A 13,476-nucleotide genomic window follows, 5' to 3' on the forward strand; every position below is an offset into this window, starting at 1 on the left:
ACAGTGGCTTATTTCGGCATGTAATAACTAAATTCTGAATTCACTGTACAAGCACGCCTATACTGCGCTTGGAGGAATTAGATGTAATTTGTAGAATAAGTTCATTAAAAAAAAAAGACGAAAAATGAGAAGAAATGGGTTTTATTTTGCGTCATAGAAATCCTTCTCTAAATCAAGAAAAATAATTTTTTTTTAAAATAATGTGACAGATGAATAGACGTTTAAATCTATAGGAAATTAACGTCACATTTATACTTAAGACAAAATATTGATTACGTCAACCCACTTAACTTAGATAGAACACGTTATCAGTTTGGAAACAGATAGAACTAATTAGTGGAGTCTGTTTGCTTTTCTCTATTTATTCATTAAAAATACGCTGAACGTTTTGATACTCCATTCAGTTGTGCAAATATATAAACCAAAAATTATAAGGAAATTTTCTTTTGAAAAAGCAAAATAGCAAAATATTTGCCAAACGTGGACCAATAGCATTTCGCTGCAATATCAATAATTATATTGTATTTGTTATTTCGGTAGAGCAGAAACTGTTTGTTCACATGATTTCAAATTTTCATTATTATTCATGAAACAATAGATAAGTTAATTAAGCGCTTATAGTAGGAAATTTATATGGAAATGTTATTTGAAAAGCTTTATAAAAACCCTTTGTTTTTCTCATCTATAAGGAGGTTAAAATTTATAAAACTATAAATAAATAAATAAATGTGAGGCGCGATAACTTCCGAAGAGATTTTAGGCCGACCTTCTCTTCCATAGTGCTCTTTTTTAATTTTTCCTACAAATTGGCGAATATGGATTATTTTATTTTACAATTTGTTATGGCCATGTTTTGGAAAAGTTATCGGTTTTGTTATAAAGAAATGTATTGATTTGCCACCGAAAAGTTATCGATTTCTTCAGGGATTGTGACCCTATTATTATCGGCATGTTATCGATTTGTTAACGTGGACTCATCGGTTTGTTATGAAACACATACCTTCAAGACTTCAATGCGTAATAGACGACGCACATATAACCATACGATAATAAGCCGTTAAGAAACCAACAAGAAGACAATGACAAGCTTTTAACAAATCGAAAGCTCGATGATAATAATTCGCTATCAATAATAAACCTATAATAATACAATAACTTGTCGTTATCGTTTGTTTCCGATTGGAAGCCGGCGGAGCTATTGTCAAAAATACCGAAATCGTTTGTTTCTGGTAAACTTACCTCTGTGTGTGGTTTATCTTCAGTCTCTGGGCGTGATCTAGTTAACTTAAAGAAATTATTACCCTAGACGTACACCTATATGCTTACACATCCAGCAGCCTAATGCAACTTTCAAATTTTTTTCTGAGAATCAATATATTTTTAAATCTTCCACCTAAGAAAATCCATTAAATAAAATCTTTCATCACAGAAGTCTTAATTCGTCCGATCCCTTCATTGCCTCCTCAGACGTTCCTCAGGGCAACATCCTGGGTCCCCTCCTTTTTATTATTTTTATTAATGATATACATATCTTCCCGTTTTTTATCCTCTGAGTTCCTTTTGTATGCGGATGATCTGAAAATCTTTTCAAAAGTTTCGTGTATTTCTGATGCACATAGTCTTCAAAATGATCTTGACAATGTAGCCAGCTGGTGCAGAATAAACCACCTGCAACTCAATAATATTTTCACATAGCTTTTAAGGAATCTCGTTCCTTAATTCCTACATCGTATGATATTAATGGATCTAAACTGGCTACGCGGTCTAAAATTCGAAATTTAGTAGTAATTTTTGACTCCAAGTTCATGGTTCCACAGAGGAACCTAAGAAGTTATTATTTGTTTTTTATTGAATGCGTGAGGACTAACTATGCATATTATGCTCCTCTCATAAGAACCTTACGAGAGTTTAATGTGTTCTCAAATTCCTTGAATAGAGATTTCTCAATAGAAAACTCTAAATTCAAATTACAATTAAATGAATTTTTAACCTAAGCAATTATTTTGTAAATATATTTAATTCGTTATGTAGTCTGTAAGAAACATTGTATTTCAAAGATTACTATATTTAAATGTATAAATAAATAATGTGAAAAAGTAAAGGTTAGTATAAAATATATAAATAAGGCCGAGCTTATCTTCCAATTTGCGTCGTGCTTCTTTCAATTTTTCCTAAAAATTGACGCGACGACAGTTTGATTTTACGACGACTCCGAACGGCATCTGCAAGGCAGATGTCTTTCCACTGAGGATCTTTTCATGGCAGAAATACATTCGGAGTGTGTGCTAAACACTTCCGAGAGGCGACGCCGATTAGACAAACTTTTTTTCTAATTAAAAAAACCTTTTTTTATTTTTGATGTTACTCTGCTCGGGAGTTAAAGGAAGACCATGGCGGCCGCCTCGATCAATTATAGCTTGTGGAAATTTTTGGTTAATATAGGAGCCTAAGGACCTTATTTAATTAATAACTACAATGGAAATTTTTAATTAGATAAACAAACGGAATTTATTTACGCATGTAGGGAAATGAAATGAACGTGGCTTTGAGAAAACATGTTGCTATACTTTTTTTAACATTTCCGAGTAATTGTTTGTTTATATATACGTAGACTAGCAGACCCGGCAGACGTTGTTCTGCCCTAAATTTGGTCTATCTGTATACATTTTAATAAGCTTTTTCCGTATTACTCTGGCCTCGCCCCTATACACTTTTTCTTTCTACACTGTGTATTCATTCCTTCCTCCGTATTTTTCGCTTCATCTATCTCCATCTTCGTCTCATTCTATCTCTTTCTCAGTCTCCTTCTCTCTTTTCTCTTTTCTCAAGTTTTTCTCATTATTCTTCTATCTTATTGCCAGTCCCAGAGGGTGGTATGTATTTTGTTCCAGTACCATTCCGAGTCTCAGTCCCAGTCCTACTCCGAGTGTCAGTATCAGTCTCAATCCCAGTCCTAGTCCTAATCTCAGTCCGTCTCTGGTCTACTTCCCGGAAAAAAGCATCGTAAATACTAGTATAGGCAAATATATATACCAAATTTCAGGCAAATCGAATAGGACGTATGTAAATAGGTATATGGGTATTATTAATTCATGTCTTTATTTCGGCTTCGCAAGCATATTTATCAGTTTTGCCAGGTTGATGCGACTAAATCGAATATCACAATGAAAATTACTGTAAAGCTCTCAGCAATTTGACATCCGTAATACACACACATTCTACGGGGTCCATGTTTTGGCCTATATCTCGAGACCCTAGTCACCCAGCGGTGTAAACCTATAAATACATTCTAGGGGTACCCGGGTCCACGTTTTGGCCTATATCTGGAGACCCTAGTCACGCAGGGGTATGAAAATTACCCTCTACTAAAGCACTCATCAACAGCTTTCATTTGATATCCATATTCTATAAATACATTCTAGGGGTACCCGGGTCCACGTTTTGGCCTATATCTCGAGACCCTGTGCGTCGATCCCGAATTCCTGAAATCCTGTTTCGGTAAAAGCAATAATATATAGTTACAGTGAATGGTTTTCAAATATAAGTCAGTTAATTTAGTATTTAAGCGTCTAAATTTTTGATAGTAAATGCTTAAGCAAGATGTTAAATAAAATTTTTTGGATCGGAACTTTGAGGAGGAATTTTTGCTACATTTTGAGTAATCTCAATAGTCTTATGCACAACTTGGCCCCTGACGGCCAAAATGCGCTGTCCGAAAGTTTATCAAAATCTTTTGAGTAGACATCAATTCTAAATGAATAAATGTTTCTTTCGTAATTAAATTTAAATTTTCTTAAAATCATGCCGTCAGCCTTAATTTTCGAAGTGACATAAGACTTGATATCCTCAACGGAAGTGTCTTTGTCAAAGAGAGATACAAAAATCGATTTTTTGAGCGGGACTACAACCAGCTTCTTAGCCGGTGCTTCTGAATAAGAAGTCACAGATTGAGAAGTTACAGTTTCAGAAGTTACAGTTTGAGACTCTAAGGTTTTTTCCGCGGCCTTAGAAGTGGATGAAACCACAGCTTGCGGATTAGAGGAATCCAAGTCTATGAGCTCCACTAGCCGAATATTAATGTTCTGAGCAGGATTAAGATTCAAAGCTTAGGTGAATCTTCAGAGCGTTTTTTGTTTATTATGGCGTTTGTCTTTATTTCTATTTAAACAATGCGGTAACTCATCCAAACACTTGAAAGACTTGAACACGCTGTCGTATTGATTGAACTTTCCATGATTATGGAAAACTCTTTAGCAATTTCAGAAAACGCATTTCGATTTTGTCTAAACAATTTAAATAGGTCAATTTCAGTTGATCTGCATTTAATGCATGACCAACATACTCCCTTCTCCCCATCATTGACAGTGTCAACAACTCTAGCCATCAGTCCCCCGCACTTTCCATGGGCGAGCCCATTGCAAAGCCAGCAAGAGACAAAGCCATATCGTACAAACACATTATGCAGTCACCCCTAGTCCACCTTTATGGCGATATCTCGAAAAGGCGTCCACCTATAGAACTAACGCCCATTCCCTTTTAAAATACTCTGTATCACCTTTAATTTGATACCCATGTCATACAAACACATTCCAGGGTTAACCGATGCTCATTTCCCTACATGGTGGTTTTCCTTCATTTGACAAAGGATGAAGGAAAATCGTTTCAAAAAATACCACTCTTGGTCTAGAATTTGGTCGAAATTTCCCAAATGTATGTGATATTGAATTAAAAACCACTTATAACCCATCTACGAAACCCTACGAAACTAACGCCGCTACGCTGTCAGCTGAGTATGTATTGTTCGGTTAAACCCGAACTTAGCCTTCTTTACTTTTTTATCTTAATTCGTTTATGCCGTTACGAGCAACCGTTATGTTACCAAAGTTCATAAAACATCTCGAAAGCTTCAAGTTTTGGGTATGTTTTTTTAAAATATAAATGTGAAAATAAATATACGTGTTTCAATACAAATTTATCTATTTTTAAGAAAATTTTGTCACAGCTAAAGATAAAAATTTATTTTTAAGAAAATTACTTCTCTTTTCTGCAAAACTTAAATTTACCTCACTCTAGGTGGGCGGCAGCACGCTCATTTAACACAATTGTCCTAAATTTCTCATTTTGTGTCATAATGATAATCCTGTCGCCAATATTTGGATAAGAAATCGGTAACAGCTCTGTAAATAATATATATGTAAGTTTCGGAAAACAAATTGATGTCCTTTTGCTAAAATATCCAAAACTTTTTCCATTTCTCGAAATTTTCGATGTCGGAAGGGTGGGCGTGACTATCACGCGATTTCGCCCATTTTCATTACACAATACTATTGTGAGTCAGGATAACCTAAATTTCGTAAAGATATCTCATTGTAACTCAAGTTATCGTGTTAACGGGCGGACGGTTATGGCTGAATCGAAATCTTTTTCGATGCTGATAATTTTGATATCAGGAAGTCTATATCTATCCCGATACCTTTATACAATTATGTGCTACGTTTATACTCTTGTATACAAGTACACGCTCTCTAGACCCCGGTCCGAATATCGTTACGGGTAGTGTGTAGAATATACGGTTGTTTTGTATGTAGCGATGTAAACTTAATATCTATATTCTTATAGAAGCCGCCCAAAGCTCATTAAATTTCACGAATATGTGACAGATGAATAGACGTTTAAATCTAAATGAAATTAACGTCTCATTTACACTTAACATAAAATCTTGATTACGTCAACCCACTTAACTTAGATAGAACACGTTATCGGTTTGGAAACAGATAGAACTAATTAGTGGAGTCTGTTTACTTTTCTCTATTTATTCAAAAAAAAAAAAAAATACGCTGAACGTTTTGATACTCCATTCAGTTGTGCAAATATATAAACCAAAAATTATAAGGAAATTGTCTTTTGAAAAAGTAAACTAGCAAAATATTTGCCAAACGTGGACCAATAGCATTTCGCTGCAATATCAATAATTATATTGTATTTGTTATTTCGGTAGAGCAGAAACTGTTTGTTCACATGATTTCAAATTTTCATTATTATTCATGAAACAATAGATAGTATCATTAAGCTCCCATAGTAGGAAATTATTTGGAAATGTCATTTTAAAAAGCTTTATAAACCCTTTGTTCTTCTCATCTATAAGGAGGTTAAAATTTAGAAAACTTTAAATAAATAAATAAATATGAGGCGCGATAACTTCCGAAGAGATTTTAGGCCGACCTCTTCCATAGTGCTCTTTTTTAATTTTTCCTACAAATTGGCGAATATGGATTATTTTATTTTTCAATTTGTTATGGCTATGTTTTAGAAAAGTTATCGCTTTTGTTATAGAGAAATGTATTGATTTGCCACCGAAAAGTTATCGATTTATTTAGGGATTGTGACCCTATTATTATTGGCATGTTATCGATTTGTTAACGTGGGCTCATCGGTTTGTTATGAAACACATACCTTCAAGACTTCAATGCGTAATAGACGAAGCACATATAACCATACGATAATAAGCCGTTAAGAAACCAACAAGAAGACAATGACAAGCTTTTAACAAATCGAAAGCTGGATGATAATTCGCTATCAATAATAAACCGATAATAATACAATAACTTGTCGATATTGTTTGTTTCCGATTGGAAGCCGACGGAGCTATTGTCAAAAATCGCGAAATCGTTTGGTACCTTCAGCCTCTGGGCGTGATCTAGTTAACTTAAAGAAATTATTGCTCTAGACGTACACCTATATGCTTACACATCCAGCAGCCTAATGCAACTTTCAAATTATTTTCTGAGAATCAATATATTTCAATAAATTTTTAAATCTTCCACCTAAGAAAATGCATTACGTAAAGTCTTTCGTCACAGAAGTCTTAATTCTTCAGAGAAGTCTTAGTTCAGAAAACCTCCAATGCATGAGTTTTAGGGGAATTTATTTTGGAAGGGCTTCTCCTATTCACTCGCATATTTAAGAACATAAAATTCCGTTTTTGAAACGCTTATATTAGCTTCACTTGTATGTTTGTATATACATATGTGACTTTCCCTTTTACCAATCTAAGAAATGTTACGTATATGCCATGGTACCGGTCTTTCCAGGTGGTACGGATATCCTTGCGTGAAATTGGTTGGTTTTTAAAAACGTAGAAATCTTTTTACTTCTCATTTCATGTTACTATTTGTTTAAAAAAAATTGTGGCCAAAATACAGATTTGCATACACGCTTTGGTCGCTTCAAAGCTTTGAAAATGCAAGACATTTTATTGTTATCTCATGACAAAGCTTCTATGTAAATCCACTTTTACATCGACTTCGCTCTGGAAAGCTATAAGTCAAACATAAGACGTAAGAAATGTTTTAACCAAATAAAATAATCAACAGTAAGCTATTGTTACAACAAAATTGATAACGATTTTAAATATTTATTTTTTAATATAGATAAGACCGCCAGCGAGGCGAACAGTATCGGCGTCGGAGACCAATACAAAAATTTTATGAGCAGCAAAAGGTCTGCAGGGATTTCCTTCTATGTTAAAAAGCTCGCCGGAAACTTCCTTCTATGTTCATTTTTAAAAATGGCAGGTAATTTCATAATTTAATAAAATTGAATTACGTTGCCTACTTATAGAGAATGGACCAAGTCGTCTACACAAAGGCACAAAAAAGCAGTCATCTGGATGCCAACGAACATTTTTTATTCAAAATTCTAGAGGCATTAATAGCTGTGTGCATCGACTGCAGAGTAGAATACCACTTTATTTCGACTGCAGTTTGCAAGCGATGCATCTCGGCAATCATATGAACTAAGTACACCAGAATGGGTTTGAAGACCACTCAATTTCACAATTGCTTTCAAAATCCACACATCTTAGCATCAGATTAAGGTTAGGTAGAAATGGCCGGTGCGTGAGAGCTTCACATAGGCCGAATTAGTTCATAGTGTTACCAGAAGTTATTTTTACCGACCAAGTTGAAAAACTATATTAAAAACCAGGACCTATGTTATAAAATAACTCCGTGCTCTTGGCAAGTACTAAAAGCTTTCTAGGACCTATGCTGCTTGCTTCTAGATCTGATAGCTGTATCACTTTTTATAACTGAAGTCTTAGCCTGGCAAGCGCAGAGCAAGAGCTTAAAACGCGCTCAAACATTTCCTCCTCCAACCAGCATTTCCTCCATCCGCTTTCACTGACTAAGCCTTATTTAAAAGCATGTGACGCCAGAATGCATTTTCCAGTCAGAATACACGGCATAATTATAGAATCGCCTCTTTTTAATAATAGGAGCAAGTTTATTAGTCTAAGGTGGTAAGACCTGCGTATGATGTTTCACAGTTGCTGGCTCGCGCTTGGGTCCACACCTTTCCCACTTAGATGATCATGGGCAATTCTCGGCTTCTCTTAATCTCACCCAATCTAATTGGGAATTCGAGGTTTGTGCCCTTCTTAGTATCCCGGCAATATCTCAATACATTTTGAGCTGAGATAAAACGTTATTGAAACAAAATTTTATGTACAGTGACCTGCAAACGAATTCTGATTTACTTAGCTGAAAATCAATGTTTTCGAACAAGCAGCCAAAATAGGGTGATATTTCGCTCAGGCGTCAATATATGGTCGAATATGAGCGAAAAATTATTCCCATCAACAGAAAATGCTTGCAGTAGAGACAGTTTTGTAGAACTACACCAGAGTGATCATAAATATTGCGAAATCCCTGCAATATAGGAAATCTGGTAAAGGAGTATTTTTGGCAATTTCTGGAGTTTTCAGCAATATCTCGAAACGGGCTAGCATGGACAGTTGGAATACAGTTGAACTAAATCCAACCTTAACGAATAATGATCGTCTGCAGGTAGGCCGCATTTTAGTGAAGTTAATAAAGATTTCGCACAATAGGTAATGATCTTTACTTCTGTAGACGCTGCTCAACAACCAGCTGCTTACCAGATTCTACACGGGACCATTCTAACTCATGGCATAGAGAAAATTGCATTGAAACGAAGAGATTTAGCAGGTGCTCGCCGCAACGTAGGTTATTATCATCAATTCTTTAGACTATGCTCATCAATCAACTGCATAGACAGTAAAGAAGGTAAGTAGAGCCCAATTATTTGTCATCGCACATTTTATTTTAAGCAGAAATAACGCAAGATTTTAGATTTTGGGCAAAACGAAATATTAGTTTTGTCATTTTAAATAGTCGAATTCTCCGGATAATTTCAAATATCAACTTCGAATACAGATTTATTTCGTACTGATTCACTTTATATTCTAATATCAGAGCATCTTCAGTGACCCAAATTTATGAAATAAGGATATAGGACATCTTATTCCGGTATTTTTTGTTAATCATTGAGTACAATATGAGACTCAAATATATCAAAAAATTTAAATTTGCATTACATCAGTTGACAATAAAATGTTTGAAAACATGTCCTATAATAAGAGTGATGTGAGGAAGTGTGGATAAACTTGTGGAAAAACTTAGGGCTCGCAAAACTTTAAAAGTATCTGCTTCTTAATTTCGGTGGTGCCACGTCCAATTTCCAAAATTGTATTACATTTCGATAATGCGATTTGTTTAAAAATTATCCCTATACCAAATTTCGTTATGATTGGTAGATTTTTGTTCGTTTATATGGCAATAATGGTATTATAGAGTGATTATCTAAAAAATTGACGGGGACACACCGATTTGAAAACATGTTTATATTTTCGTACTCTGCTACAATATATGTGACCCGGCTTTGAAAAGGTGGCTTATGGCTCAAAAAAATTACTACTACTAAGAAACTGAAGAAATGCATTGTTTATCTTTAACTGCTGTTTCTCGCAATTTCTTTTTTGAGTCATAAGCCACCTTTTCATAGAACGGGTCACATATTTTTACTGGGCGTGGTCGCAAACCGATTTTGCTAACTTTGATAAAGTTTATGTATGGTGCTAAGAACAACTTCTATGCAAACAATCAAAACGGTATCTTCAATGACTTTTGATTTACGGCTTCAAACATTTTTAATTCTCCTTTAAATGTGGGCAGTTCCCGGCCCATTTTCCAAAATTTTACGAAATTGCTATTTCTCGTTTTTATGCCTTTCGTGAACATGAAATGGTATATTAATTTTGGTCGATGTTTGTAACGTTGAGAAATATAGAAGATAGACTCACCGTTAAGTATACCGAATTCATCAGGGCGACGAGCTGAGTTGATATAGCCATGTCCGTCTGTCCGTCTATCCGTCTGTCAGTTTGAACGCAAACTAGTCCCTCAAATTTTGAGATATCTCAATGAAATTTGGCACAAGGATGTATTTTTGTATTATATTAGACATTTGTCGGATCCGGTAGGATCGGACCACTATAACATATATTTCCCATACAACCGGTCGTTCAGATAAGACGATTTTGGTCATTTCTGCCGCAATTTAGAAAGTATACATATATCATAAAAAATCACTTTGATCGGAGCTATATATAGTTATATCCCATACAACCGATCGTTCAGATAGAAAGATTTTTGGCCATTTCTCCCTTAATTTAGGAAGTATAAACGTGAAACTCGCTGATATATATTCTAATATATCATAGAAGATTTCCTGTAAAAATCGTTTCGATCGGAGGTATATATAATATATATCCCATACAACCGATCGTTCAGATAGAAAGATTTTTGGCTATTTCTCCCTTAATTTAGAAAGTATAAACGTGAAACTCGGTGATATATATTCTAATATATCATAGAAGATTTCATGAAAAAACCATTTCGATCGGAGCTATATATAATATATATCCCATACAACCGATCGTTCAGATAGAAAGATTTTTGGCCATTTCTCCCTTAGTTTCCGATATAAAAACGTGAAACTTGGTGACATATATTCTAATATATCATAGAAGATTTGCTGTAAAAATCATTTCGATCGGAGCTATATATAATATATATCCCATACAACAAATAGTTCAGATAAGGGGGTTTTTTGCAATTTTTTATTTTATATTTATCTTAAAAATCGTTTAGGTATGCACATCTGTTCACTATATATTTCTTATCTTATACATCCGATTATTTGGAGATTACGAACGGGATAAGATTATTGTTCAGCCCCATTCATGAAAGGTATAAAGTCTTCGGCACAGCCGAAGACAGTCCCGTCCTTACTTGTTAATTTTCAATAAGTGTATACCTGATAACAGAGACAATCTTAATGGCAAATTTCAATATGATATATTCAACGGCTTTACGGCTTGCAAAACTTTTAAGTTTTCTCATTCTAGATGTGCGCGGCGCCACGCCCATTTTCCAGGCCACGTATCATTTCATAACTTGATCGGTGTTTGGCAATAAACTGTCACATTTGTCATATTTTTCGAAATTTCGATATCGATAGAATAGAAAATTAGTAAAATTTTAGACAATGGGCGTGGCACCGCTCACGTTTAAAAGAGGGTAATTTAGAAGTTTTGCAAGCTGTAATTTGCAGTCGTTGAAAATATCATGATGAAATTTGGCAGGAACGTTACTCCTATTACTATATGTGTTCTAGTGTTCAAAATAAAAATTAGAAAAATCGGATGACAAACACGTCCAATTAAAAAAAAATTGTAAAGTTAAATTTTAACAAAAAATTTAACATCTTTACAGTATATAAGTAAATTATGTCAAAATTCAACTACAGTAATAATATGGTGCAACAAAATACAAAAATAAAATAAAAATTCAAAATGGGCGTGGTTCCGCCCTTTTTCATTAATTTGTCTAGAATACTTTTAATGCTATGAGTCGAACAAAAATTTACCAATCCTTGTGAAATTTGGTAGGGGCATAGATTCTATGACGATAACTGTTTTCAGTGAAAATGGGCGAAATCGGTTGAAGCCACGCCCAGTTTTTATACACAGCCGGCCGTCTGTCCTTTCGCTCGGTCGTTAACACGATAAGTTGAGCAAAAATCGACATATCTTTACTAAACTTAGTTCACGTACTTATCTGCACTCACTTTATCTTGGCATTAAAAACGGGCGAAATCCGATCCTGGCGCATTTTGCCGATATCGAAAATTTCGAAAAATGAAGAAAATGTCATAATTCTATACCAAAGACGAAAAAACGACTTAAAAATAAACTTTTTAAAATGGGTGTGACACCTAGCATATTAAGTAGAAGAAAATGAAAAAGTTCTGCAGAGCAAAATAAAAAGCCCTTGGAATCATGGCAGGAATACTGTTCGTGGTATTACATATATAAATAAATTAGCGGTACCCGACAGATGATGTTCTGGGTCAGCCTGGTCCACATTTTGGCCGATATCTCGAAAACGCCTTCACATATACAACTGAGGGCTACTCCCTTTTAAAAGCCTCATTAGTACCCTTAATTTGATGCTCATATCGTACAAACACATTCTAGAGTCACCCCTGGTCCACTTTATGGCGATATTTCGAAAAGGCGTCCACCTATAGAACTAAGGCCCACTCACTTTTAAGATACTCATCAACAACTTTCATTTGATACCCATGTCATACAAACACATTCCAAGTTTACCCGAGGTTCATTTTCGTACATGGTGATTTTCCTTTATTTGACAAAGGATGAAAGAAAACCGTTCCAAAAAACGTCACCCTTGGTTTACAGTTTGGTCGATATATCCGAAATGTGTGTGATATGGAATTAAAAACCACTTATAAACCATCTACGAAACCCTACGAAACCAACGCGGACAAGCTCTCAGCTGAGTATGTAATGTTCGGTTACAACCGAACTTAGCCTTCCTTACTTGTTCTATATCGTTTTCTTTTAAAGTGGGCGGGTCCTCTAAGAGAGTTTGTTAATATTCATAATGTTGTTGTTGTTGTAGCAGTCAACAAATTAAATGGGGTTACACTGAAATGACAGTCCTTGGTCGGGAAAAATCCCGAAAAGCTCCGGTACATAGAACCGATTGCCTTGGTAAGCGACTGCCTTGGGAAGCTTAACAGCATCATCGGGTTTTGAAATTTTCGAAAATAGCTTTAAATCATCGGCACAGAGTAAGAACTCTGCAAAATTGAAGCAGCTGCTTACATCATTAATAAGCAAAACAAACAGTAACGGGCGTAGTATACTTCCTTGAGGAACGCCAGAGCAGGCGAAGATTGGCTCAGAATAAGTGCCGTCAACTGCTACCACACATTTTCTGTTACATGAAATCCTAAACGAGATAGCTTACAAATCAATAAAGAATTTGAAACTTTAACGAAAGCTTTTGAGAAATCAGTGCAAGTGCAATCAACTTGAAGTCCCGAAGGGAAAGATGCAATACAATACTCACTGAATAATGCAAGATTCGAAACCGTAGATCGGTTTGAGACAAAGCCATGCTGGTTTGGCGAAATCAAACTCTTACATACAAAGTTCATTTTATCCTTAACGATAGTTTAAAAAGTTTCGAAACCGTAGAAAGCTTTGAAATGGGTCTATAATTACAGACATCATTCTTACAGCCT

General features: G+C 35.0%; 1 protein-coding gene across 1 annotated transcript in view; it reads left to right on the forward strand.

Annotated features, from left to right (window-relative positions):
- Positions 1 to 8,634: 8,634 nt before the first annotated feature.
- Positions 8,635 to 13,476, forward strand: part of Mct1 (Monocarboxylate transporter 1) — an 854,653-nt gene continuing 849,811 nt past the window's right edge. The window contains exons 1-2 of the mRNA XM_067784501.1: positions 8,635 to 8,846; positions 8,913 to 9,086. The gene's annotated coding sequence lies outside the window, so the exon portion shown is untranslated. The remainder of the gene's footprint in view (positions 8,847 to 8,912; positions 9,087 to 13,476) is intronic.

This window comes from Eurosta solidaginis, chromosome 4 (assembly GCF_040869045.1).
Source record: "Eurosta solidaginis isolate ZX-2024a chromosome 4, ASM4086904v1, whole genome shotgun sequence".
Classification (NCBI taxonomy): Eukaryota; Metazoa; Arthropoda; class Insecta; order Diptera; family Tephritidae; genus Eurosta; species Eurosta solidaginis.